Raw genomic sequence first — 27,142 nt, 5'->3', positions numbered from 1 at the left:
AACTGGTGTAGAATTAGCACCAGCACTATGGGTGGCCTCATGGTGGTAAAAGCTGGAGTAAAATGCCGCACAACATGCTCCCTATAATTGCCACATCTCTTCAGACCTCATTTGGTCTTTCTGCAATGGGCAGAACACCTTAGCTGTGTTCTATAAGTTGTGAAACCATAATCGCGGCACTGTGGTGAGCCAAAAGCGATTCCGCCATCTGTTTACAGAGGGAGAGACAGGTATGGGGGTGGGAAGGTATAAGCATGATTCACAACATATTCGTACATGTGCCAGGTAATGGAAACCATTCTAGAAGTAATCTTCCTGTGTCTGGAAAATGTTATGTCTGAACCAGCTAAAAAGTCTAAAGCCAGGGGTGTGTTGCACAGAGTTGTGTTCAACTGCAGAGCTCTTACATTTGATAGTTGCGCTATTTATTAAATATAAATCTTTTTTAAAAAAAACAAAAAAAACACCCGCTGACAAATTATGTGTCTGAGGGCTGCAGGCAACACCATTTGACAGCTACTAATATATTTCTTCTGACATTTTTTTCTGCATGCAAAATTCCTGTTGACTTCAACGCACAGGACAATGATGGTTCTGTCAATTGCGCACATGCAGACTCCAGTTTAATTAGCTGCAGATGATGAGTTACCTGCCTTTGGGGAGTTTTGCAGAAGAGAATCTTTGCCTTGGTTTTATTGCAAGTATAGGTTTACAGGCATAGGCCTATTTTATTGAAAAGAACTCATAAACTTGTATGCTACTTGTATAGTAGTGGACATAAGTGTGCGTAGGAACATTGATGTGCGCCTGACTGCTTAAGAAGAAGAAGAGGAGGAGGAGGAGGAGTTTGGATTTGATATCCCGCTTTATCACTACCTGAAGGAGTCTCAAAGCGGCTCACATTCTCCTTTCCCTTCCTCCCCCACAACAAACACTCTGGGAGCTGAAAACAAAATAAAAATTTCTTTCCAGTAGCACCTTAGAGACCAACTAAGTTTGTTCTTGGTATGAGCTTTCGTGTGCATGCACACTTCTTCAGATACCTCTGGGAGGTGAGTGGGGCTGAGAGACTTCAAAGAAGTGTGACTAGCCCAAGGTCACCCAGCAGTTGCATGTGGAGGAGCGGAGATGCGAACCCGGTTCCCCAGATTACGAGTCTACCACTCTTAACCACTACACCACACTGGCTTCTTCCAACAGAATCCCATTTTACAGGTATAAAAACCCAGACTAGGCACCCCACTCCGCCAATCCTATAACAGTAGGTCTCTTAAGACCTTTTAATCTTTCCATCTGTGCACTTTTCCCACCCAGTTTTCTGTTGAAGTATATTGCCAAATCTGTGGCAAAAGTACACCAGCGCAAACCTATACATTTCTACTCAGAATTAACTCCAATTTTGTTCGGTGGGGCTTACTCTCTGGTTAGTGGGGTTAAGATTGTAGCCTTATTGAGGCAGAAGCTTTCATGCACCTATCTCAGCAGATCTCATTTCTTTTTTTTTCTTCTTTTTTAAAGGTTTTTATTCATTTTCCACATTAAACAACAAAACACAAAATACATCACACAAATACAATTAAAACACTACAAATACAATATCAAACTAAAAAATAAAAAACAAAGAAAGAAAACTTATACATACCTAACGCTCAAACACAGGAACAATATAAGCTTATTGATTAAATTCTAATTTTAAATCTTAAATAGGGGACTTCCCCCGTTCTCTCTACTGCGTTCAGTTTTAATTTTACTTTAGTAACTTTGTAACTAATTTCAATCAACATTATTCTTATTACCATTTCCAATAACTAACTTACTTCATATTATCTAACTTATTACCACAATCAATTAAACATACATCTTTCATCAACATTGCTTCTAATGTACTATTTTACTCGAACATCTTATAACTTAAGCCATATTATATTCACTGATTCTGCTTCAAATATCTAATTTTTCACGATTCTTTAAATATTCTCTGAATTTCTTCCAATCTTCTTGCGCTCATTTCAGCCCATATAAAGTGGCTTACTAGAATTGCTGTTGTTGCCACCCGTCTGCCATTGGGGGTAAAGTCAAAGCGTTGGGAGTGTTACACAGCGCCTGCAGTGGCTGTAGAGACTAATACAGGAGAGACATATTCTATTGCAGGTGGGGCAAATGAAGGCATCTGGCTTCACTGTTATAAAGGTAAAAAGTAAAGGACCCCTGGGCGGTTAAGTCCAGTCAAAGGCGACTATGGGGTGTGGCACTCATCTCACTTTCAGGCCGGGGGAGCCGCCGTTTGTCAGCAGACAGCTTTCTGGGTCATGTGGCCACCAGCACTAAACCGCTTCTGCTACAACGGAACACCGTGATGGAAACCAGAGCGCACGGAAACACTGTTTACCTTCCCATCGCAGCGGTACCTATTTATCTACTTGCACTGGCATGCTTCCAAACTGCTAGGTTGGCAGGAGCTGGGGCAGAGCAATGGAAACCATTGCGGGGATTTGAACCGCCGACCTTCTGATTGGCAAGCCCAAGAGGCTCAGTGGTTTAGACCACAGTGCCACCCGCATCCCTATTCACTGTTATAGATGCACCATGGCATTTCTTCACTCTGCACTCCTCCAATGGTCATTTCTCCTCTTGTCCACCAGAACATATTCTAAAAAGCTGAGGAATTTCCTAGGGTTTTTATACCAAGGCAGCAAGGTCCCTATATAACTTATTAAAGTGACCGATATATGTGGGGGGAGAGCAGGGGGGTTGTGCGCAGAGGGGGCTGCAGAACAGGTGAGAGGATGAGGCATAGAGATTGTGGTGATTTGCATGGAAGGGAGAGCTGAGAAAAGGAGGAGGAGGAAGGGGAAGGGGGTTGGAGGGTGAAATATACTCGGAGTCAAGTGTGAATTTCATGCTCTTTATTCAGCTCATAGTAGCAATGAATGAATCTTTCCCCAAAACATCTGCTATATATACATTATTTACACAATGGGCGCCACGTGATTGGCTAATTCCGGGCTACTCCTGTAGGCCAATCAAGTTGCGGATTCACTTCCTACAGGAGCCTGATTGGCTGCTTTTGCTGATTCACTTCTACCTGGAGCTGGATTGGGTGGCTCCTGCGGACCAATCAGACTGCTGCATTCTGGATCCTATTGTTCTAGGATTCAGCTCAGTACATAACAGAGGGGAAATTGGGTGCAGTAGGGTTTTTGAAAAAAGGAGGGAGTAGAAGGCATGGGAGCGGAGATGAAGAGGAAGGCAGGAGCAAGAAAGAGTCTGGAGAAGAGGAGGGGGTGGTTTCCTAATTGGACAGAAGATGGAAACGGTGCTTAGTGGTTGCAATGTGTGTGAGGGGTCTGTGTGCAAGGGGAGGTTACACAAAAGGAGAGGGGAGGAGGAGACGGCATGGGCAGGAGGGGGGAGGTGAAAACAGGGGTGCAAAGCAGGGCTGCAGAATAGAAGCAGCTTCAGAAATTGGGTTGGAAAGGCAAAAAGTGAATTTAGTAGTTGCAGGAAAGGGGAAGCTCTGGGCAGGGCCGTCTTAAGCATATCAGGCGCCCTGGCGCAGCCAGCGAACTTGCGCTCCCGTGCTCTGCTGGGCAGCCGGAGGGTGTTGCTGGCGGGCGCTGCCGGCGGGGCTGGAGGGCGGAAGCACCCTCCAGGCCATTGCGCCATGGTGCCTTGCGCCAGTAGGCTCAATGGTTAAGACGGCCCTGGCTCTGGGAGGTTGGTGTGGGAAATTGCAGGGCAGTGGGGTTAGTGAGTAGAGCAAGAAAGGGCACGGCCTAGTAAACATGTAAACACTCCATGTTTTATTATGTAAATAATGTGTGTGCTAGACATTTCCTCTGCAATGAACCCACCCCCGGAAAGAATCTAATAAAGAGCACCCATGGACTGCACTTATTATGGTCTTGTTCCTTCCCTTTCCTGCCACCTTGTCGAGATATGGATGGTTCTCGCTTCTTGACCCTTTGATCTCCAGGGTCGCTTTTCCGAGATGAACCTCTTAACGAAACAACCAGCTCCCATCCACGTTTGGTGTGCTGCTGGTGGTACTGAGGGCCAGCCCCAGATTTATATGCTTTTGGACAAGCAAGCTTTCTTTATGACTGGCTGGCTGGCCTGCCATGGTTTTTTTTGGGGGGGGGTGGGGGTTGCAGTACGTGTGCCTACAAAGAACACGGGAGCATATTTGGAGGAGGATTTATTTTCCTCCCTGAAAGATTTCTGCCTCTTCTGATTCGTGTCCCCCTTAACGGCATGTGTTATATATTGACAGGGATTAAGTTTCCCCTCCTGAACGGAACAATGTGCGCGCAGAAAGAGAGCTAAAAAGCTACCTTGCTGGGTTTCTAAACGCAAGCAACGAGCTATTGCCAGAGTTTCCAAGCAAAGCAAGCACTCCTCCTCTCCAGGCTCTGCCACGCTCCCTCTCTCCTTCCACCCCTCTCTCTGCCTCTCCCTCCTTCCTTCTCCAAGTTATCCAAGTTGTCCGGGACCCCCTTTCCCCCCCTTTTGTTATTCGGCATGTCTGATTAGCCCGAGCCTGATTGGCTGCCTGCCTGTTCGGAGAGAGATTCCATGCAGATCAGCCCCTGCTCTCGCCCAGTCCTCGCTCGGGAAATGTGAGCGCGGCGGATGGAAGAGGATAGGCAGCGGCTCAAGCGCTAGCGCCCCGCCACCCTGACAGCAGGCAGGCAGGAGAGCCGCTTAGCAGCCGCAGCCGCTCACTCAGTGCCTCTTGCCTGACCGACTGAGATCCCGGCAAGGATCCAAGCATGGAATGGTGCCGCCGGGCAACAGCTGTCGCTCTGCTCCTGGCTTCCCTGCTCCTGGTAAATGCCCTTTCTTCTCTTTTACTAAAGCAGCGGCGGCGGCTGCGGGATGGTCTCTCCTCCCTTGCAATGACTGGAGAACTTAGGCGAGGAGAGCGCGCCGCGACTCCTTCCAAGCGAGGCGGCTCTCGCGGAGATCCCAGCCTCGCAGGGCAGGTCCCGTTAGGTGGCAGGGGCTTAAAGGCGGGTACAGGGTGCTGGGCTCGCCTCTGGTGCCCCCTGGAACTTCTGGGTCCTGGAGGGAAGCCCTCCTGACATCCAGTTCTGTGGTCAAGGATGTGCCTGGCATTCTTTCTGGAAGGGATGCCGTTCTTTCCTCTCCTCTTAAAATAACCATTTCTCCCACTCTGCGAGAGGGAGAGAAAAGCATGCCCCGCAAAGCGACTGGAGAATCTATCCCTGCTACCGCAGGAGTGCACTGATCTCTGATCACTGCAAGATTCTCGCGCAAACTTAGCTGCTGCTTCCCTCTCCACGGTGCCAGGGATCCTGCCCGGTTGATGGCCTTAAGCGCGCGTTATTTCAGCCAGACGAAACTTTTCAGATATGAAAATGACGGGTGAAATTCTTTTGCGAGTTGGCTTGGGGGTGTTAAAAGGGAAGGATCGGTTGCAAATTCTCCCCCGTAGGTTACTACCCCTCCTCCCTACCCTCCCTCACGTTCCCAAAAGCGTCGCTCACAATCCTGAAAAGATATGCTCTTGCATGCTGCGTGTGTCTTTTGTGTTTGTTTGTTTGTTTGTTTTGTTTGTTTGTTTTCAAATCACTTCTGGTGATTTGGAATAATTGACTCGTTCACGCTGATCTTTTTGCAAGAAGAGCTAAAGTTGGTCCGGGACTAGGAATGGAGTTGTCCGTGTGAAGGATTTCGCAAATGCAAGGGCGGGGTGGGGTGGGGAAGAGAGGCAGAAATGACATTTCAACGTCAATAGTACTGTTTCTGGTGTGGTTCAAGGAAAATCCAACCTGTCTATCAATACGAATTAAGCTTGCTATGGCACACTAAGGTCCACGAGTTATTTGAAAGCTTATTGCTGACTCACTCTTTCTCTGTGACAGGTTTATGACACTGCACTTCACTTGTACTGTAAATACTTTCCTACAGATGGCTGCTTATCTAGACTAAACCGGGTTACTGTTTGTCATTGTAATTATTGACAACTCTACTGCTTATACCAACTATCACTTTTATGGGCAAACTTATTTTTTGCCAACGTGTTGTGCATGATATTGTACATGCCACTGTCCCCAAATCTTTGCGCTTGTTATGCACATATTATTTCATTGTGCATATCAACATTCGTTTTTAAGATAAGATGTGTAAACTATTACAAATCACTAGTATAAATGTGGCAGGAATGGGTGGCTGGTCAGGCTTATCCAGGGCTTTTTAACCCCCAGTACCTGTTTTCAGTGCCAGAACACATCAGTGCATTTCTCTTGTCACTGAGTAATCCCTTCCATCCACCAAGGGTCGTTTGCAAGCTCCTTGGGGCAGGGGCCTTTCTTTTGCTTCTTTTACACTGTAAAGGGCTGTGCGCATTATGCCATAGTGATTTGTAAAGAAATCTTCATCCTTCTGGCTCTGCAAGTCAAAAGAGCGAGGCTCTTTCTTCCTTTCTGGATTCATCCCAGAAGCAAGAGAAAGAGTATTATATTTGGATCACACTTGTGATAGACTTGCATAATTGTTACTCTGCGTTGCCCTGCCAAATCGTGCAATTTTAACCCACCCCACCAAGAGCCAGTTTTTGAGAGCAAAAAAAGGGGTGCTAAACCCTCCTTCTCCCGCAGCAGACCTCCCCACTGCCATTCCCCAATAAGCTGTCGGTGGGAGACTGTGGGCAACAGGTGAGTTCACCATGCCTCAATCACATGCCCCTTTCTCTCTTAAAATCGATCCCTGCTTTATACACAATTTGAAAGCTTTGTTTTGGTTTTTGGGGTATTCTAGGACTGACTGAAGCAAGAGTTGAAGCAGCGTGATTTGGCTTCATCCTCAGAACATACCTAAACCAAATCTCAATTACTTGCGAATTAGGCACTCGTTTCTCAGTTCACTAAAATAAATAGTACTCTCTGCTGCCAACCATTATGCATTATTCTTTAATGCTATACCAGTTTGAGTTGGGCGGGTTGAACTGGGATTTCTTTATTTTTAAAATAGTTTCCCCATTCACCACCAAATAAAACTTAATTTGTGCCTGCAGGTAAGTTATAGGGGAAAAGGGGAAGGGGAGAGGGATGCAGTCTCAAAAGGTACAAAAAAAAATGCACTATTTTTTTTTCTTGCCCCAGTGCATTTCAAAGCACACCGAGTAAAGCACAATAAAACGATGAGTGATGGGGAAGACTATGTTACACCCCCCCCCTGCAAATTAATATATGCATTTTGGCAGGCAGGCAGCTTTATGCTTCGCTGTTTGGTTTCAAAGATCTTTATGGGTGGAATGAGATGGAACAAGAAATTTAAAAGAGAGTTGAAGACAAGAGAGAACTTAATTAGGGGATTAATAAGCCAGCACTTATGGAGTGTGTGCATGCGTGTGAATCATGACTTCCGTTCCCCTTCTAAAAGAGTTCCCTTAAATCAAGTGTGAGGAATGAGTGAATTACGGAGGGACACCAAGAACAGGATATAGATTATAGAAACCTGCAGGTCTCTGGCTCCTCCCTTTAAAGTAAGTCGCCCGACCTCAGCTCAGCATTAATTTATGCGGGAGAATAGGGCATATTGTGCTTGGTTTTTAGTTCTGGTCTGCATAGCACCGCACACAAAAAAAGGTCACCTTTGCCTTGCAGGTGTGGCTTGCAACAAGAAACAAAACAAAAAAACAAGGTTACATTAAGTATGCACAGCTACCTGGATAAAGTCAACTAGGAAGGTATCGGAGCTGAGTACACCCATACCTGTTGATCCCTAAGCAGCTTGTGATGTCAGATGAGGGCCACACCAGAAGCACCAGAAGCAAATCCCTCTCTTTGGTAGATGTCTGCCCCAATCATTAATAAAACAGAGGGTAGGGGCCCATTTTTAAGAGCAAAAGGAGGCTGTGAGTGGGTGGCCTTGTTTTTGTTTTATACCCAGTCTGGCACTCTAAGCAGCACTGGGTGGTTTAGTCCAGGCACCATTTCAATTTCCCACAAATCGGGTTCTACCATGAGTAAGAGCACATGTTGCGATCGGGACCTGGCAAGACACATCCCTTCCTGTGGGGGTGGGGCCGGTAGCCCGCCTTAGCAGCTATAGGGCAGAGAGGTGTTGCTGGGCAAAGCTAGATATAGCAATTTGTGATGGACAGCTTAGCATCCTATATATTCCTCCGCACGCAGGGTGATCCTTCTCTTGGCTTCGGCTTCTGATCACCCATCTCGCCCCCCCCCCTTTTGTTTTTAGGCCTCTGCGCTTGACCTTGCAACTGCCTGTCATGGGGTCGTCTGCTTTGGGGCAGAGGCCCAGTAGGAATTTGTCCATTTGGCTGATTGGCTGTTGCCATTTGGTTTGCCTACTGCAGTAGCAACTTGTCACAACTTGTAAGGTTGGCGGTTAGGCATTGGTTCCTGTGTGGATTGCTGGATTGGGCGGTGCCCATCCAGAATCATGATGATGCTGGGAATTCCGTTAAAGGAATCCGGCGACTCTTATGCTTTGTCCGAGCCCCCGGTAGGGGTTAGGGCCGTGGTCGAGTCCCTGGGACCATGGGGAGAGGGAAGCGTTGTTTCCCCCCGCTCCTTAACTCTCCTCAGCGGCATTCTCCCAATCGCTGGTTTTAGGCCAGCCTCTGTCCCAGTAGGACAGTAGTCTGAACCAATGCCTACGCAACCACTCACCGAATTTGTATTTAAATAAAGTTGTGGCCTAAATTTTTGCCAAAAACCCAAACAAAAATTATGTCTCCTGTGTCAATTCATTGGGGGGTGACTTGAGGTCCTCGATACACAATTCACTTGAGGTAGCATGCCTTTGGAAGGCTGTGAGGAGTTAAAATGAGTGGCTAAACACAGCCACCTAGCAGTGCCATCCCTGTTGCCTGCCTCCAGGTAAGCCAGTTAGGGCTCAGTGAAGGGCACTATTCTGAAGGGCCCCTCAGCCTGGATCCAAGCCTGACCCCTCCTCAATTGCATCTGGGCCTTGTAACTCTCATTTTATTGGTGCAGGCCCACATTAAAAAAAGAAATATATTTGCTGTCAATTCTAGCATATCCCTGATAACTTCCATGTATGGAGAGCTGTCACTATGGATTTGCTGGAGAATAGACTGTAGCTGACACTTGCAGACACCTCTGTATGCAAGGATCAGGGGGAAAAACTATCACCTCCTCAGTACGCTGAATGAGTCAGACCACATGTAGATCACACAAAGCAGACAGGAGCCTTGGTTGTACATGGCTAGCTTCCCAAGATGAGCATAGGACATGTCTCAGAGGGGAAAGGTTTTGCAATTTTTGTGTGAACATTTCCCGTGCCTCTGGTTACGTGCTGCAACTAGGAGCATGGAAAGCTGGCGTGCATGAGTCCATAGAGACCGAAGGTCAAGAACCTGAATGGATTGTGGTTATGTAAGCAAAATGGGTACAACGGGATTAGTGTCTGGGGTTGCCATCCTCCAAGCCAAGGATGGGGAACCTGTGTGGTCCTCTAGAAGTCCCAGTCCCAGCCAACATGGCCAATGGTCAAGGGTTATGGGATTTGTAGCCCATCTGTGGAGGGCCACAGGTTCCCCATTCTTGCTGTAGGCCAAAAGTGTGCATTCATTTTAGATGGGGTTGCTGTTGCCCCACTCTTCACTGCCTTGTTTTGCAAGCCCCCTTTCCCCTACTACAAGAGATGCTCAGAGTCTGAACAGGCAGATGGAGTGTGGAAGTTCCAGACATGTCCCTAATCCTTTACTTCACTCCACCTCTAGTCTGAATAGCACCATTTTTTCATATTTCTGCATAATGCAAAATGGGAAGTAAAGGGGCAGCTTAGCCCAGCTTGATCAAAAGCCATCCTACTGTGTGCTGGAGTAATTGCTCTGCTGCTTTCACCAAGGACCGCATCCTAGGTTAAGGTTTTTAATCTCTGATAACGTGTTTGCTGTGGTACATCTTCTTCCCTAGAGCCATTGTCTTCAATACTTTCATCCTGTATAAAACAATGGGCCATAGTTCCAGAAATGGCAGGAATTGTGTGGTCTGCAGTAGTAGTGTAGAATGCATCAGTTCTTTATCCTGGCACTAGAATCATCACATCTTCACCACATGCCAGTTGGGGACCAGAACGGCACACACAGCATTGTGGCTGCCAGGAATCAAATAAGGCTTTAGCAACAAGATACCATTTTCAGTTGGTTTGTCAGGCGGTATAAACAGTAGCAGAAGTGTCTGCTTAGCCAGAGTGAGGGCAATGCGCCCTGTCCTCACTCTGAATGGGCTTTGTCGTGTAACATACAGCCAAATCATGATGTCATCCCGTTGATGATATGATTGCCCCAATTGGCTAGGGTCACAATACTCAGGAAGAAGCACATGGCCAGGAAGGGGAGGAGGGGAACGACACTGGAACAGCTGTAAATAGCAAAGCAATCAGATTGTGAAAAGGTGTGAATGCAAGCACAGAACATGATGGGTCCCTTGGTGGCTGCCCTTATTATACTGAAAATCCTGCCGTGAACACTGACCTATTGCCTGGAATCAGATGGGCAGCATGGGTGTATTTCAGTCTCACCACCCAATAAGCTCACATAGATGTGTCCAAGAAGAGGTACCACCGCTTTGGGAGTATGTTGATGACAGATGATTAACACCCTGAAATGCTAATATCCTTTGCACACGTAGAAGCAAACATGTTTTTGTCACCAGGTGTACACTATGGTTTTCCCAGTAGTGATGTATGGAAGTGGGAGCTGGACCATAAAGAAGGCTGATCGCCAAAGAATTGATGCTTTTGAATTATGGTGCTGGAGGAGACTCTTGAGAGTCCCATAGACTGCAAGAAGATCAAACCTATCCATTCTGAAGGAAATCAGCCCTGAGTGCTCACTGGAAGGACAGATCCTGAAGCTGAGGCTCCAATACTTTGGCCACCTCATGAGAAGAGAAGACTCCCTGGAAAAGACCCTGATGTTGGGAAAGATGGAGGGCACAAGGAGAAGGGGATGACAGAGGATGAGATGGTTGGACGGTGTTCTCGAAGCTACCAACATGAGTCTGACCAAACTGTGGGAGGCAGTGGAAGACAGGAGTGCCTGGCGTGCTCTGGTCCATGGGGTCACGAAGAGTCGGACACGACTAAACGACTAAACAACAACAAGCACGCTCAAGAAGGAACAGAAGCCACTGAGAATACTTTCCCATGGAGAGGACTTACAGGATGCATGTGTTTGTTTCATGCATACTTTGAAGTATATACTAAACACCTAAGAATGCAATGTGTGAAGTGGCACTGAAGTAAGTGAAGACTGTATGTTTGAGTTTCTCAAGAGATAATTTAGCATTCTGCCTGCCACAGCATATAGCTGAGGGCAGCAGCAGCAGCAGCAACAGGGCCACATCCAGCCTCTTGGAGAAGTCTACCAGACCCACCTCTGGTTAGAAGCAAAGGAATTCCAGACATTAGATTTCACCACTGACCTCGTGAGTGCCAGGACCTCCAGCCTCCTTCATTCTTGTAAAAATTCCAAATTTCAGTGATGCTGACACAGAGTTCAGTGGAAACTCTTCACATATGTTAGTTCATAGGAATGTAGGCTTTATTGTGGCTGATATGCAAATATGCTGCCACCAGCAAAAAGGAGTTGAGATGGGGGAACCCTGCAAATATTGCACCAGCTCTGGCGGGAGGGAGGCACTGATGTTCTGTCTCTCCTGCCCCCGTGACATTCTTTCTGAGCAGGAGCGGAGCTGTGATTTAGCATCATCTGGTCCATTGAGTCACTGTGCTGCTCATAAGAGGGCTGGCCATGCTCAACCTCTGAAAGTCCCACTGCATGCAGATCGAGAACTACAAACCATCATACAAAAGGAGGTACCTGGCCCTGCAAAAATCTATCAGGGGCATAGCTGTAAACTTTTCCCTTTCCTTGCAAGGAATCCTATTCGGAATAAGGGAATTTCCCTTTTAAAAAAGGGAAAAGTTGACAGCTATGATCAGGGGACTCAACCCAATAAATTTTAATTAACTTTTTAAATAATAATAATAATCATCATCATCATCGCATTGCTTTGTTATGCAACAGGGCCTGAACTTGCAACCCAAGAGGCTAACAAGTAATTAATTTTAGAAATAAGGAGATATGGAGCGCAGGATTGTCCAGGTGGCCTTCTTTGTTGCTTTTAATTTCACCGTTGCTGTTGTTGTTGTAAAACACATACTTGTGTTTTTCTGTGCATATACAGATCTTCCTTGTGGGGATGTGGATTCAGGTTTATTAATCAATGTATTTCTGCAATTGTTTCCATCCATGCACATGCACTTAATTTGATATAGATTGCCAAAAATTGGCCGGGAGGGAATCTTGAAGAGAATTGGTAGGTAGCCAGGTTTAGCTTCTGCTAAAAGAATTAGCCGACTACTACTGTTTCCTTCTGAGTAGCTGCACAGGTGCAGCTCTGCAAGTCGCTTGCTCCAAAAATGAAAGGGGGGAAGACAGGAAAGTGACCAAGAAAGAGGCACAGCATGAGACTTTCTCCAGATCAGTTGTGAAATAACTGGAAACTGCTTGATGAAGTACATAATGGGGAGGGAGGGGCTTGAAGTTCCAGAGTTTAAAGTGAACATGCTAACAGATCCCAGGGATAAATTAGACCCCTTTTGTGAGTAAATATCAGTAGCAGATTGTGGTTTCTCTCTCTGTGTGTGTGTGTGTGTGTGTGTGTGTGTGTGTGTGTTAAAAACTGCCAATCCAGATGCACCAAAAATAAATAAATAAGTTGTAAAAAAAGGATGTGTGTGTGTGTTCTAATCAATTGAAGAAACATTTGTGTGACTGATTTGTCAGGGGTGAACATTTTCCTCCGTCAAAACAAAATAAAAAATAAAAAAAATCCTTCCAGTAGCACCTTAGAGACCAACTAAGTTTGTTCTTGGTATGAGCTTTCGTGTGCATGCACACTTCTTCAGATACACTGAAACAGAAGTCACCAGACCCTTATATATAGTGAGAGGGTGGGGAGGGGTATTACTCAGAAGGGTGGTGGGAATGGGGGATTGGCTGATGGGTGTGGAAAACCTGTTGACGACTCTTAACGGCTGCAATTGGTCTTACAGGGAAAGGCAAGGGGTGAGATGGCTAAAGATAGCTTTGTCATGTATAATGAGATAAGAATTCAATGTCTTTGTTCAGACCAGGTCTCTCCATGGTTTTAAGTTTGGTAATGAGTTGCAATTCAGCCACTTCTCTTTCCAGTCTATTTCTGAAATTCCTTTGTAGTAAGACAGCTACTTTGAGATCTTGTATAGAAAGTCCTGGGAGACTGAAGTGTTCTCCTACTGGTTTCTCTGTCTTGTGTTTCCTGATGTCAGATTTATGTCCATTTATCCTTTGGCGTAGGGTTTGGCCTGTTGGTCCAATATAGAGAGCTGAAGGGCACTGTTGGCATTCAGTATCCACAAGAATGCAAAAAACCTGAATGAAAACCCATGTAGCACCGTGGTTGGGCTAGTAAGACCCAGGTTCACGTCTCCCTCAACCATGAAGCTCAGTCTAAGCCACTTGGACACACTCAAATGGACATATTGAGGAATGAGTGTAATTTCGGGGGAGGGGATCCTTCATGGGGCGGATGAGGAGTTGTAGGATAACAATTCAATGAAGTTTTTATTATAAAAATGCAGGGATTTCCCCCCCCCCCTTTTTTGTGAGGGTGTGTGTGCGGAAGATAAGAGAAACTAAACATTTCTTTTTTTAACCACGCCTTGATCAATAATGCATGGAGTTCCTGTCGTGTAATGTGTGTACACACAGATAAAGCCTGCTGCTTAAATTATGGTTGATAAGGTTGGGAGGCCATTGATGAAAGAGATTCACCTGAGGTAACAGGGATGGAAAGAGCTTGCCTGCCATAATCTGACCACTAATATTGATGCTTCAGGAACCAGATGCAGACCACTGGACCTCATTTGACCCCCATTGATTTGCAGCAGCGGAGAATTTGGCCTTGGCTTGCAAAATGAACATACATCCATAGCCCTAAAATTCCAATGACGGGGACCAACAAACCCAGGTATTTTTCGGTGGGGCGAGAAGAGATGCCTTATATAGATTTTACATGCTGAAGAAATAAGGCAATGAAAACAAAAGCCCAAAGAGGGTTAAAAGGCCCATTATGTTCATTTAGAGAATGCAGAATGGACACAAGGAGCCTTCAGTCTTCTCGCTCAAAGGGAATGTGGCGGAGACTTAGGCTGCTCTTTGACACGCATGTTCATCCTGACTTGAAGTCAAACCACTTCTTGTCAAAGAGTCATTGAATCAAATTTGCATTTGCTGCCTGCTCCTTTTCAGGGGGCCTTAGCTCTCTTGCCTGCCATTGTGGTAGTTTCAGGAGTAACACTAGGAATGATAATAAAGTACATGGGTTTCCCCCTCCCCTCAAGAATTTCTTTCCTCTCCTCCTCCTCCTAATTTATACATGGAATCTAGTCAAGTACAATAGTCCATGCCATTCATGTTCCCCATCTCTATTATCAGTCTTGGATGACCATTGGTGCAATTAGCCTGTGGACTGAATCTTAAATTCCTTGTTTTACAGCTGAACTCAGAAAAGTTTTCTTCTGTCCCCCCCCCTTTTGTGCAGATATGTCTATCACTCTTAAGTCTGCCCATCTGTTTCTACGTTTATAGCTGTGCAGAGAGAAGGATTTTCCAATGATTGCTCCAAAAATGCACATGTTCTTTTTCCATGATCACTCTCTTGTGTATGTGTCCGGCACTCAGTTGTGCCAGCTGAATAGGTGCACGCTGTACTTTGCTCTTTACACACGCAGTCAAATGGCTTTGTTTATGCAGCACACGATCCCTGTTCAGAAATATTGCGCCGTTTCAGCAGCCGTGTCCAAAACGGATCTCGTGCACTCCGCCACTCGGATATCTTTGCTGCACCTGAGTTCAGAATCAGGAGATTAAAACCGTATCCACTGGGCAAAAAAAGGCATTTATCTAAAGCAGTGTTTCCCAAACTTGGGTCCTCCAGCTGTTGCCGTACTACAACTCCCACCATTCCTTGCTAGCAATACCAGTCAGGGATGGTGGAAACTGTAGTACGGGAACAGCTGGAGACCCAAGTTTGGGAAACACTGATCTAAAGCACTGCTATGCCGGAGGTATCTGAGGAAGCAGTGATGAGAAGAATCCTGCAAACCTTTAAATAAGTCACTAAGAGAGCCAGTGTGGTGTAGTGGTTAGGAGTGGTAGACTCGTAATCTGGTGAACCGGGTTCGCTTCCCCGCTCTTCCACATGCAGCTGCTGGGTGACCTTGGGCTAGTCACACTCCTCTGAAGTCTCTCAGCCCCTCTCACCTCACAGAGTGTTTGTTGTGGGGGAGGAAGGGAAAGGAGAATGTGAGCCGCTTTGAGACTCCTTCAGGTAGTGATAAAGCGGGATATCAAATCCAAACTCCTCCTCCTCCTCTTCTTCTTCTTCTTCTTCTTCTTAAGACAATCAAAGAGGTCTAGCGTAGATTCAGAGCCGTCTTAAGGGGATCTGCCGCCCTGGCGCGGCTATCCCTCCGGCGCCCCCGCCATGCCGCCTCTCCGCCGCCTCCCTCCCGCGCTTGCCGCCCCTTGGGAGGGGGGTGGGCAAGCGGGGGATGAGGGGCGTGGCGCTGGAGCGGCGCGGGGCTCTGCGCGCCCTTCCAGCGCTTCAGGGATGGGAGGCGAGGGCGGCCGGCTCGCGCTCCTGCGCGCAGCTGGACGGCGCGGCGCTGCTGGGCAGCTCGCGCTGCATCGGGCGGGCGGGCGGCTGCGTGCGGAGCGCGAGCCGGCTGCCCTCGCCTCCCGTCCCGGAAGCGCTGGAAGGGCGCGCAGAGCTCCTGTGCTCTGCTGGGCAGCCAGAGGGCGTGGCGTGGCCGGCCAGCTCCCTTGCCGGGAGTCAGAGGGCGCTGCCGGCAGGCGCTGCCAGCGGGGCTGGAGGGCGTAGGCGCCCTCCAGGCCATTGCGCCCTGGTGCGCCGCGCCACCAGCCCCAATGGATGAGACGGCTCTGCGTAGATTATTAAAGGGTGTTGGTCAAACAGTACATGAGACAGGAAACCACCTCAGACTGCAGGTGTGAGCTCCTACGATCCTATGCACCTCAATAAATCGTTCCCAGCCGATAGAAAATATATTGATTTCCTTGACATGTTGTTTGTGTGGGAGCTTATTCCCACAGGCTTCAGGGAACCGACTGTTTTAAATGAAAGGGCAGGTGGCAAGATAGCAGGTTATAAAATGGTACATGGCATGGAGGAAGTGAATAGAGAAAAGTTTTTCTCCCTCTCCCATAGCACTGGAAGATGAATGTTTGAAGATTCCAGATAAAAGAAAGTACTCCTTCACACAGTTAAACTATGGAACTCACTGCCACAGGAGGCAGTGATGACCAAAAACTTGGATGGGACTCAAATTGGATTACAGATGAAATAGGAACAGCTAAAAACATAGAAAAGAAATAATAGGAAAAACAATTAAACATTTATATCATTCAGCATCTCCCTCTTGCTCTCTCTGAGGTCTATTAAAGACATACAGATAATTACAATAAAAACAGCATAGCACCAGCTCTTTCATTCGAAGCAGTCAGTTCCCCAAAGGCTGTTGGAATAAGAAAGTCTTTGCCTGCCAGCGGAAGGACAACGGGGGTGGGGAGCCAGACTAACTTCTCTAGGGAGGGGGTTCCAAAGTCTGGGAGCAGCCACCAAGAAGGCCCTGCCCCTACCAAGCATGCATACAGGCATCTGGTTCAGGCAGTGTTAGTGTATATGTGAGGGAAGAAAAAACTGGGTCTCGGGTCACATTCGGATGACCTTTTTATTCGGCAATCATCCTGAACTGTTTGCACAAAGTTTGTGGGGAGGTTTAGACCATGCCAGCTATTTATTGAACAAGCATTCGGATTAGCTTGCTGGGAGGTTAGGTGACATGGTGTCAGGCACATTTGATCCCACATTTTCCATTCACTTTCCTGATAGCAAAGAGGCTGACTTTTCAGAGAAGCAGGCTAGTTGCAACAAAATCGAAAATTCTTTCTAGTAGCACCTTAGAGACCAACTGAGTTTGTTCCTGGTATGAGCTTTCGTGTGCATGCACACTTCTTCAGATAGTTGCGTGAGAACTCCAAAGCAGCTTTAATTGTACAAACTTTAGCGGCATGTGACGGAATAGAGATAGTCTGGAAGTGCCCTCAGTCTTGTCCTTTGTGCATGCATTTGTGTTAACGAATGAGAGGCTGAGGATGGAAAGTCCATGCATGTTTTCCTATATGGCACATTCCTTAGCCATAAAACACATACATGTGTTGTGTGAGTTGAAGCATCATCTGTGATTGCTGTCTTGACTTATGCGCTCTGCGTGCAAATGGATTGTGTTGTGTTGATCTGTGGGGAAGCTGATACCATTCATGCATTGTATTCCTTGATGGCAGGAGACTTGTGAGCACATGTAATAACTGTGCATCTTGAGTACAACAAGGTGTTCTTCTGTGGGCTCCACCCTCCAAGCTCTGCTAAGGTGCCAGGATTTTTAAATATGTAAGCTATGAAATTAGGCAAGAGGTTGAGAGATCTTTGCCCAAGGATATCCAGGTAGATCCCCGAAGGAACAGGATCTTCCCTAGTTCCATTTCTGATAGTCTGTCAACACTGTCATACTGGCTGTTTTGTATGCAAATTCCCACAAGAATGACTGCATGACGGCGAGCTTTGGCCCCGAATGCAGTTGTAGTGACCATAGCGCCTGCAGAATGCATTTTGCAATTCTCAGAAAATTGATAGGCGTTTTTCGAATTTCTTTCAGCGCAATGATTTAAGTTTCCTTTCACATCCCTACCGTTGCTGCTGCAGCCGCCGCCAGAGCAGAACATGCTTTAATTTCATTGTAAAAATAACCCCAAATAGTTGCGGGTAAATCAGAAAGCTTCATCATCAGGAGGGTGGGATGCAAGACACGGTAGCGAGAAAGCTGTGCAAGAAGTATGAGTGCAAGATTTATTCCATCTCTGTGGCAAGCATATGCAGCGCTTGCTAATAGCTTCACCACCTGTGAATTATACCTCATAAATGGGTTCCGACTGCTATTTTTGTGTAGAAGCAATAAGCGGTATGTTCCCCGATTCTACACTACATTAATTTTTTGCCGAGTTTCCATTTTTGTCTTTATTACCTACTTGAAATCTCTTCCAAAGCACCCACCATTTATTAGGGTGGTGCACTGAGTGTGGTTTGGGTTTTATTATTATTATTATTAATAGTAATAGTTTCGCAGTGGAAGGAAGGGGAGGGTGATAACGTAAGGCGTCCTGAGATAAAATCCGGGAGAACTGAAGAAATAAGACCGGAGATTATGTGCAACATGCAATAAATCCAAACTGTCCCATAAAACAAATATAACTCATTTTATTTCTACACAAAAGTACTATTGGGGGTATTGGGTTTCTCCTCCCTCCTTTGTTGGATATAATCTTAACCCCCCCCCCCCCCGTTTGAAGTCTGATAGAGTTGTGTTTAATTCCTGTGTTGCATCAATAGAACCATAAATGAAAAGGCATGAAAATAATGGCTTTTATTGTTCTGGTGCTGAAATATAGCCCTGGAGAATTCACTTATTTTCCCTTCTTTCACTTTTTCCTACGCGGGCAAATGTCAGCCAGTCGATCCACTTAGTTTAAACAAAGTATGGGAAAGGGTGGGCCTACCGAACGTTCTCTACAATTGTGGTTTCTCCACAGAACCTGATCTTCAAACGACAGGTCACACTTGCTTGTGTGAATTTTCTCTCCTGACAGGTGTCTCCAGAGAGAGCTATTATACTTTGGAAGGGAAGGGGGGGGGGACTGGAGCTCAAGGAAAGAGGAGGTCCCATGGAGGGCAATCAGGACTTTGGGTGGGGATGGGCACCTCAGGCAATTTTTGGTCTAACAGAGTAGTTGTGAAGTGTGTAAAAGGAATTGCTTTCAGCTTGGTGAGCAGAAGGGAAAGGTGGTTGGATCTGGTTTTTGCAGTGAAAAAACATCTTTTGGAGGCAAAGTGTTTGGAAAACAGTTAAAAAGGTTGCTCCCTTGGATTCAGCTTAGCCACATCACAAATGCCCTTGTAATAATTAATAATAATAATAATAATAATAATAATAATAATAATAATAATAATATACCCCTCTCATCTGGCTGCGTTTCCTAAGCAACTCTGGGAGGCTTCCAACAGAATATTAAAATACAATGCTTCAGCAAATATTAAAAGCTTCCCTAAACAGGGCTGCCTTCAGATGTCTTCTAAAAGTCAGATAGTTGTTTATTTCCTTGACATCTAATGGGAGAGTGTTCCACAGGGTGGGTGCCACTACCGAGAAGGCCCTCTGCCTGGTTCCCTGTAAGTTCACTTCTCGCAGTGAAGGAACTGCCAGAAGGCCCTTGGAGCTGGACCTCAGTGTCCAAGATGGACGATCACAGAGCACTCTCTCTCTCTCTCTCTCTGTTTAGGGAAGCTTTTAATATTTGCTGAAGCATAGCATTTTAATATTCTGTTGGAAGCCACCCAGAGTGGCTGGGGAAACCCAGATAGATGGGTGGGGTATTAAAAATAATAATAATAATAATAATAATAATAATAATAATAATAATAATAAAAATAAAAAATTATTATTATTATTATTATTATTATTATTATTATTATTATTATTATTATTATATAAACAGACCAGGCGTGCCCAGTTTGACCTAGTCCCAGATGCTTGGCCAGTGAAGCGGGGACAGGGGGGGCAGAGAGGCTGTCACCCTCCAGATGTTGCTGGACTCCAACCCCCTTCAGACCTAGGCAGTGTGGGCAATGGCCAGGGGTGAGGGAAGATGTCGAATGACATCTGGATAGCCCCAGGTTCTCCCCTTCCTCCTTTTCCAGTGTTTGACTAAGTTTGAGGAAAGGGTTACAGCTGCTATTCAGCCTCTGTATCATAGTTCTGAAGAGACAGATGGATTGCAACATATGGTGAATCACCTTCATCTGCCAACTCCTGCCGGGAATTAGAAAAGTTGAACTATAGCTCTGTAGGTCCATCCCCCAGATGGGAAAAAAAGTGTTGGTCATCAGGAATTCAGAGACTCGGTACATGAGCAAGCTACTGTAGTGTATGTGTTCTTTTAGCTAGTTGCCCTAATTATTGTCTCCAGCCCCCCATAGAAAAACAAGAAACCGCATTCAAATATTTTTCATGTATATATATATATATATATATATAGAGAGAGAGAGAGAGAGAGAGTGCTCTGTGATATTTTGAGTTGTTTTGGAACCAATGACATTATTGTGGGTTTATAACATGCACCATAAGGCATTTTGCTAATCAGCTGCCTGGAAAATGACTCTTGGATTTTACTGGCAAGAGAAAAAAGATACAATCATTGCTATGTATAACAACCACGTCTCTGTCCTGGGAACCCCTGTAATGTGGGGCCAATTCTGTTCCCAATTGCAAGAAGCATGCAACCCGGTGGAGAGGGTGAACCATGTTCAATGAGACACAATAAATATTTCATTGATTCCCCTGATGGGACGGAAAGTGGTTTACAGATAAAAACATGGACAAATCAGTCATTAGAAAGTCATACATTTGTAATATTGGTGAATGTGCGCTTTGACTAGGCCATTTGTGAAATGGCCTGTTCGTGCTGTCAACTTTTGCCACATCCCACCCTGCGTAGAAAAGTGGACTTGCATTACATTTTCTAGTGAACTTGCATTAACACACACACACACGTCTGTGCATGATGTGTATTACATTTATATATATCTGTGAGTGTATACAGTCATTATTCGTGATGTTTGGCGACACAGGCATTGAAGTGCTCTGACCGTAGGTGAAAAAGCAGACTTACCTTTCTGCCAATGGATTGCCCGCCACCATCAATTTGCAGGAGTCAATCCCGGATAGTGCCATGTCTGAAATGGGCATTTCTGCTTCTGGTGCAGCCAACAAATGATTGCCAAGTGAGGTCATTCTTCTCCTTTTTTTCTTATTTTATATGCAAAAATGGGCATATGCCAACGAGAACTGGAATGAGACCACTAATGTGTTTTGCAGAACAGCAACTTACCATTATGTGTGCCGGTATGTTGACGTTCTCTCAGAATATATTCTCTGTGGAGACCTATGACATATATTTTTTGCCACAGCCAATTTACTCATCCGTACAGTATTTCCTTGGGGGATATGAATACTGGAAATGTGAACTGACGAGTCAACCAAATGCCCATTCATAATGTCAATCACTTTGTTCTTTGCTGCTGGAGTTCCTGCTGTCAGATTAACCCTGAACTTTGAGAGGGTTACAAGATTGTGGAAGGATGTTCTTCAAGTAGCTTGTCAGGAAATACAGAGCAGGATTTGTGTGGGGAGCTGGCAGGTGGGACATGGTTAAAGCTGCCAACTCCTGACCTTTATAAGTTCTCGCGTTTCTTAATAGCTGCTTGTCAAGGAGTTCAGCTGTTGCAGCGCTGTGATAGGTGAAATAGCACTGGCTGGGCCAGCTCCTGCTAATCCTGTCCTTCAGGCCAGACCCTGTAGTTGCTGGAACTACCCTATTGGATGCTTTGGGGGAAGCTGGATGGCTCTGAGGGCTGGTGGCCTAAAAGGAGGTAGGTGGTTCGGAGGAGAGGCAAGCAAGCGGTTGGTCTGAGCAGCTCAACTGGACACAATACTCCAGATTTCAATAAGCGTTTGGCAAGTATCTTCTGTTCTACACTGTAAATAACAGTACTGTACCAAAAGTAATGCAACTGGCATGGAGATTGTTGGAAACCGCCCAGGGGTGCTCCTGCAGCCCCAGAACTCCGAACGTCCTCCGGTATGCGCAGCTCTGGAAAAGGCATTTCCCTTCATCTCCAGTGCGCTTCAGCGACATATATCAAATGATATATGCACACTAATCTTCTAGCATAACGCAGCAAGAAGCGTGAGACATTGTAGAGCTAATCTACACATTTATTTACACACTATGTACAGACAAAAGATTCATGGTGTCTTCTCTCTCCAGCTCCAATAGAAGAACAGAGACAAGTAAAAGCAAAAGTACAGTACAAATAGTACATACAGCAGAAGAGATAAGAATGTCTTCCATTCCCATACTCTTCCCAGACAGGCATGTGATTTACACTAATCTCATCTGCAGCATCGGAGGAGTGACTGTTAGAGATTTTAAAGTGCCTATTCAGCTGTCTATCTTCAAGCAATTACCAGTTGGCAGAAAGCCCAGATCTGCTCTCTCTCTAGACCCTTAGCAACGACCTGTGATTGGTCAATGAGTTCCTAAAGAGTGAGCTCTGTGTGAGAGCTTGTGTGTTAGTGTTAGGTTGGTGTGGAGAAAGTGGTCAGTGTAGGTTGATGAGAGAGAGACAGAGAGAAAAGATTTTATGTTTTGTTTCTTTTATTTGTAAAGTTTGTACATAGTAACTTATGGATACTAGTTGCTTCAATAAATACTGTATATAGTTATCCAAGTGAGTTGCTGAGTTCCTGCGTTGTGCTGTCCAGATAATTACACAACAGCCAGAAGCTTCCAGAAAAGTCTGCGGTTAACTCTGCTGTGTCCAGGAATACGTTGTACTCCTGACACTAAATCTTAAGAGTGACATACTAACATTCTAGCATTATGCTCTGTTGATAAGTGGAGATTTCCAAACCGTCTATTACAGATTTTGAATCCATAGTCACCTTGCATGGTATGGGAGGAAGACATGTAGCAAAATGCATGGCATTTTCAAGCAGTGGCCATGTGATGGTCAATCATTTCACGCTCTCCCAAGTATCTTAGAGGGAGACAGTGCAGGTGTGAAGGACAGCATGAGCATTTTATTGGCAAGCTCCTTCCATGTTGACATCTCGGTTCATACCCCTGCAGAGTGTGCACAGGCTTCCCTGCTGTAGCGGAGAATAAGTTTTAAGTTTAAGACAAAAACTTCAAATGATGTTCCCATGTCATCGCTGGCTGTTACCAGATCCCGCGTAATAACCAGATGGGCAGCAGGTGATACAGAATCCATATCAATGTACACATTTATGTCTTTCCTATCCATGGCCCTTTAAACCAATAGAAGGAAGAGAAGCAAAATGTAGATTTGGGTTTTGCAATGGTATTGGATAGCATGACATTTGCTATTGCTGTTTAGGTGAAACATGCAAATACAGTGTACCTTGGATCTCGAACACCTTGGCTCCGGAACAAAGTGGCTCCTGAATGATTGAAACCCAGAAGTGAGTGTTCCGGTTTTCAGATTACAGTGGTGCCTCAACTTACGAATTACTTGACATATGAATTTTTTGACTTACGAATTTAAAAAGTGCCCGAACGCCTACGAATTTTTCGACATCCGAAGGATATCCATTGGCGGCTTTAGATGGGGTTTACTCAATTTACGAATTTTAGGTGTGCTTTACTCGACTTACAAATTTTTCCGAATTGTTCGTTTCCAATGCATTCCTAAGGGGAAATTTTTTTTCGACTTGCGAATTTTTCGACCTACGAATGTGCATTCAGAACGGATTAAATTTGTAAGTCGAGGTACCACTGTACAAACATTTTGGAAGTCGAACAGACTTCCGGAATGGATTCCATTAAACTTCCAAGGTACGACTGTACTGCTTTTGGTTGGAATATTTCAAGGTATTACTAAAAGTCAAGAGGGCCAATACTAGCCCAGTATAATATGATTTAGTGCAGGGGTGGCCAACTCCCAAGAGACTGCGATCTACTCACAGAGTTAAAAACTGGCAGTGATCTACCCCCATTTGAGGGAGTTCAGGTCAAAGTTGTTGAGTTTTTTGAGGAAGGAGGTAAAATGTTGAGCTATTTTTAGGGGAGCCATAGTTGTTTAGCTTCTTTGGGGGAACCAGTGATCTACCACAGACGTCCATTGATCTCCCGGTAGATCATGATCTACCTGTTGGACATGCCTGATTTAGTGCTATGTCTGAATAATGTCACTGTGTGGATTATCATGTGGGCACTCTGTTTATTTTATTTATCACTTAAATGTGTATATCACCCTTCATCCGTAGATCCCAGGGTGGTCCACAACACAAAAATACAAGATTGCAAAAACAAGAGCAAAAACAAACCAATAACTGAACCCCCACACACAAACGTATTTTAACTAGTATTGAATGTCAATCAACCAAAGGCCTGGTTGAAGAGGAACATTTTTTTCCTGGTGCCTGGAGGTGTATAATGAAGGCACCAGCCAAACCTCCCTTGGGAGAGCATTCCACAAATGGGGGAGCCAGTGCAGAAAAAGGCTTGTTCTCATGTTGCCACCCTCCGGACCTCTCGTGGAGGAGGCACACATAGAAGGGCTTCAGATGATGATTTCCAGGTCCAGTTACAGGTGGGTAGCCGTGTTGGTCTGCCGTAGTCGAAACAAAATAGAAAATTCTTTCTAGTAGCACCTTAGAGACCAACTGAGTTTGTTCTTGGTATGAGCTTTCGTGTGCATGCACACGAAAGCTCATACCAAGAACAAACTCAGTTGGTCTCTAAGGTGCTACTGGAAAGAATTTTCTATTTTGTTTCCAGGTCCAGGTAGGTTCATATGGGGAGAGGTAAGCCTTGAGGTATTGCAGCCCTGAGCTGTTTTATAGTTTAATACCAGCACTTTGAATTGCGTGAGCAACCTTACCACCGAATTTTGCACCAGTTGAAGTTTCCGAACTGTCTTCAGAGGTAGCCCTACATAGAATATAACTCATTGCGGTAATCTAACCTAGAGGTTACCAGAACAAAGACAACTGTAGTTAGGCTACTCCTGTACAGATAGGGGCGCACCTGGGCCACCAGCTGAAGCTAATGGAAGGCACACTTTTCGAGCATTCAAATGAACACCTGCAGATGGGATGAGAGAGCAGGTTTCCATTTGCATCCGTTCTACATGGAATGAATGTCCGAAAAGGGCTTATGTTCAGCTCCGTCTTTGCGCAGCTTCAGATTGAGAGCATCGTGGCTTGTGATGTTTCAGAGATGCAGCACACTGCTATCTGAATCATTTGCTTTCTAGGACAGGGGGGGGGAAACTATTAAAAAACACATGCATACAAAATATATATATATAAAAAATAAAAAAGCCCACTCTGAGCCTGATACATTTGCCAGGCAAATGTTTTTAGCAAGGCTCTAGAGATGGGTAATAGAATCTCCAATATGTGACTTGTTCCATGTTATGTACATATTTTTCATTAAACTGACAGATTTGGGGTTTTTTTTGTTTACAGGTTTTTTTTGTTTTTTTTGTTTTTGCTTTTTACAGATACATGCTATCTGTTCTTCTGATGTTAAATGCAGCTATACCTAGCGGTATTAACAGGGTCAATTGAAGGTTAAGTGTGTATTAGGGAACTGAGGACAGGACTGATTCCAAGCAGTTTGGAAAAGCCATTGCGGCTTACATCTGTATTGCTTGGGGTGGGGAGCGAGGTCACTTGAGTGAAGCAACGTATGCACCGAACTAAGTGAAATACAATATTTGTGGTTCCCAATTCATGTCTGTCCATTCGAATACTGGGATGCTCATGCAAAAAGACAAAACAAAACAAAACCGAACAGTAGAAGTAGAATAATTCCTTCTGCCTCAACGTACATATAGAACAGCTGGTTTTCTATTATTTATCTATTTACTCATTTAGCATCTTCTCTTTAGGTCATGGTTGATGTGAATGCACAGCTTGGTTTAGATTCTGAATTAGCTCTTTATTAAAGTATTCTCCTGCTTTATGAATACCGTGCTGTTGCACACTTTTGATTAATGTTGTGTTTGATTCTTCGAATCTTTAATGCATATTTAATTAAAACCAGGAGATGGAGAAATGCATTTGCACTAAACATTTTATTGCAGACACAAACTTCCAGGTTTTTTCTTTTACGTTAGTTCCAATAGCTTATCTCAGTCAATGTAAATTTACACAAATATGGGCAAAACACACACACACAAACACACACACGCTTGCTGGATCTCAGTACGCAGGGAGTTTCAAAGTGCAGGTCCTCCCACACCAAACAATCAAGTTCTTACCAATGAAGAACAGGTATTGTGGTGTCTCTAGTTTTGCCAATTCTGCCTGTCAAAGCTCCTCCCTCATTTTCTCTTCTGTCTATAAAGAACACCCTCCTGACAATTTCATTGTCATAATTGGAACAAGAGCATAAAAGAGGACTTTGTTTCACCCCACAAGCAAAAATCCCCATTTGTCTTGGAAACTCACCAAACTCTAAAGTATGGGCCATTTTTGGAAGCATCCTAAGAGGAAACATTTATTTAAGCCCAGGCTGGCAGAATATCCAGATTTTAAAATGTATCTTAGCGCTTGCATTTCATTCTGTTAATTAGCTAAGCCTATGAGAGGGGAATAAGATGTACATTTAAATGAACCATTTCTCATTAATGGAAAACTGCAAATTTCAATACTGGAGCAGAGAAGATATAACTTGCCTCTACTTTTCTGTTGACCTTTCTTTTTGGCAAGTCCCTTTGCTCATTCTTGTCTGATCACTTGATTTGTTGATTTGTGGTACTAGACAACAAACATTTCAAATGCGAATTCACTTTCCTAAGATCTCCTTTCCACAGTAATTGTCCAAGGGGGGTTTGCTTGATGTTTCTTGGAGCCTTTCTTTAAAAATTCTTTCCTTAAATGTTTATACTACTGTAAATCCTCAAGTGCTAATGCAGCGGTAAACAAAAACAGCTCAGGAAAGTGGCAAAACTGGATTAGACAGGTTGGCTGTTTATATATAAAGGCAGTCTTCAGACTCAGGGTAAATAAACACATTCTTCCTCTAAACCTTTAAATGGCCTTTAAGGCATCACCAGTCAGTTCAGAAGAGGAGGGGAAATCACTTTACTTTCTCCTAACATTAAACATGGCCCAAGTTGAAATGAATTATGTTTATTCCACTTGTTAAAAGGAAACATGGACCCTGCTCCAGCTGGAGGTCACATGTTTTTTTTTTTGGGGGGGGGGAACGTAGGTCTTATAATGAATTTTGGAATGCAAATAGCAGGCACATGGCTCTTTTCTTGGTGGGCGTGCAAATTTATTTCGGGGAAATTTGGACTTCTCGTCCAAATTCAAGTTTCTCTACTGCTTGGAATTTGTGATG

At 44.9% G+C, this 27,142-nt stretch overlaps 1 protein-coding gene and 1 long non-coding RNA gene across 2 annotated transcripts in view; both read left to right on the top strand.

The window, feature by feature from the left end:
• ADAMTSL1 (ADAMTS like 1) overlaps positions 1–27,142 on the top strand; it is a 447,514-nt gene that overhangs the window by 213,022 nt on the left and 207,350 nt on the right. The gene's annotated exons all lie outside the window — the stretch shown is intronic.
• Positions 4,726–6,921, top strand: LOC117060615. Its single transcript, XR_004428012.1, has 2 exons — positions 4,726–4,829; positions 6,784–6,921. It is a non-coding gene; the product is annotated as an uncharacterized LOC117060615 (long non-coding RNA).

This window comes from Lacerta agilis, chromosome 16 (assembly GCF_009819535.1).
Source record: "Lacerta agilis isolate rLacAgi1 chromosome 16, rLacAgi1.pri, whole genome shotgun sequence".
Taxonomy (NCBI): Eukaryota; Metazoa; Chordata; class Lepidosauria; order Squamata; family Lacertidae; genus Lacerta; species Lacerta agilis.
Note: the sequence above shows the minus strand (reverse complement) of the source record. Positions and strands in the feature narration are given on the sequence as shown.